Raw genomic sequence first — 2,341 nt, 5'->3', positions numbered from 1 at the left:
TATGAAGACATTATGCGCAAGAACAATTTTCACTATGATTAGATATTGGCCAATTATTCGAGAATCCTTTTTGAATCCTTACAAGAATCCAAGATGATATGCTTATTGTCAAGGGTGAGAAAATTTGAAAAATCTCTTACATGAAGAGACAAAATAATCAATTAAACTTAACAATTCTTTGCTTTGCTATTTTGTCTAGTATGGAACATTTTTTGTATGTTGAACTCGTAAAAGCGATACTTTTAAAATTGATGGTTCTTTCTGTAGTCAAATATTGTACCATTTGTCTTCGGACATGTAGTGCCACGGTTAAAACACTTCGTTGGTGAAGCGGCCACCATGGTTCAAATCCCTGCTGGGCCTTTGTGCTCGCAAGGCCTTGTGCCTTCGTTGGGCTGTTGTGCTCGCGGATTTTAACAAGTGAAGTGTGGGGATGAGGTCCCCCGTTTGTGGCCTCACTGGTTCATAGCTCTAGGTCAAAAGCGTTTACCCCTTAAAAAAACAAAAAACAAAAACAAAATAAAAATTGTACCATTCCAATTAGAGCGGATTCTCACTTCTAGATAAATTTTTCCAATTGTGTATTTAAATCATCTACATAGGAGTGCATGTTGTAAACGATGTTCAATTTACATTCAATATGCAAGTTATATTCTATTTGATATTATCTTGTTCTATGTATTGCTGATTTAAAATATAAATCTGACTATCTTCTTTTGTATGGCAGGTGAGAGGAGCATTTATGAATTTCGCTGTCCTTTCTCACAAATGCCATTTGATCTTTTAGACATGGGCGATCAAGACATTACTTGATCGTGCCTCTTCGCTATAATAATAATACATGGCGTTTATTTACCAAACGATGTATGCTTATATTAAGACCCGATAACAATCGGTGTATGCCAATCGGTGAATGCTTGCCTTAACACCCGATAACAATCAGTGTATATTTATTCTACCACCCGATATCAATCAGTGCGAACATAAGTTAACATTGATACTAATCGATGTTTGGTCTACCCGATAATTGTTTGTTTTATCATTAAATGAGTTAACCGAATTAACTTGGATTGCAATGGTTAACCTGATTTAATAATCACTGAACACAAATAGTGTAACCGATATTAAATCGGGATTCTATGCTATAGAATGATAATTGACAGTTAAGCATTTTGATCGAACTAATTTGATTGATCATATACAAGTAAAGAATGGTTTATCAAATGAGGGTTTGAAGTTATTCATCATAATTATCGATATGATAAATGATTGAATGAGAGACTTCATTTATCTCTCATTCAATCATTTATCTTACCGAAGCTACTATGCATTAACACATGTCTTACCTATTCTATGTTTAGCTACAACTTTGTGTCACCCAAATATTGTTTTAGGGATGAAAATATTTCATCAGCCTTTTTAAGTCTTAAGAATCAATCAATACAATTGAGCAACTAAATTAATTGAAATAGAAATGTTTTCAAGATTTGTTTTGGAATATATAAAGGTAATTTAGAGGCTATTCTTCTACAAAAGCTAGATAATGAAAATTTGAAGATTTACTTCTACCTTCTCAAGTGGGATACATTTTGTTCTTATTGAGTGATATATTTTTTCCTCTTGAATTTGTTCAAACATGCTGCCTTTCAATATAGTGCTTTGATTTGCTTACATCTTTACCACATTAATTTGTAGATGTAGGTGTCTTGACCTTCGCTTTAGTAGGTGCCTTTGATTTGTTGAATTTTTCAACACATGTTCTTGTAAGATCAAACGACAAACAAGAACACCTTTCATAAATGAGAGTTGCACAAATAAATGCTATACTATTTAAAAGCAAACGATATAAAATTACAGGATGAATTACAATTGTACAATGAGGTGCTTATAAAGAAAGCATAGCTAAATTTAGGAGAACTAAAGTGTGAGCATGATGAGCTAAATAAAGTTCTAATTAAAAAAGCTAATCTAAATGCACAACTAAAATAAACACTCTTTAGTGAACTCGAGCAAAAAAACATAACTAGTAAAAAAACAAACAATAGCTAAATCTGTTATAACACCCCCTTTTAAGTGAAACTTAGGTGAATAGAAAAACTCTAAATGCATGAATGTAGAAATGGGTTGCAACAACACAAAGACTTGATTAGGTACCCATGTACAAAGCAATGAAGTCTTTCTAAGCAAAGAAAAGGAGAAAAACCACATGGGAAACCTCTTTCCAAAAGTGAGATGCAATGCATGAAAAAAAACATGAATTGTTAAAAAAAGGAATGAAGGTTTAAGAAACCTCCAAGAAAATGTCCCAAAAGAATAGGAACATGAAGAACATCCTCGAAGC

The sequence above is a fragment of the Cryptomeria japonica genome, chromosome 1 (genome assembly GCF_030272615.1).
Source record: "Cryptomeria japonica chromosome 1, Sugi_1.0, whole genome shotgun sequence".
Taxonomy (NCBI): Eukaryota; Viridiplantae; Streptophyta; class Pinopsida; order Cupressales; family Cupressaceae; genus Cryptomeria; species Cryptomeria japonica.
Note: the sequence above shows the minus strand (reverse complement) of the source record.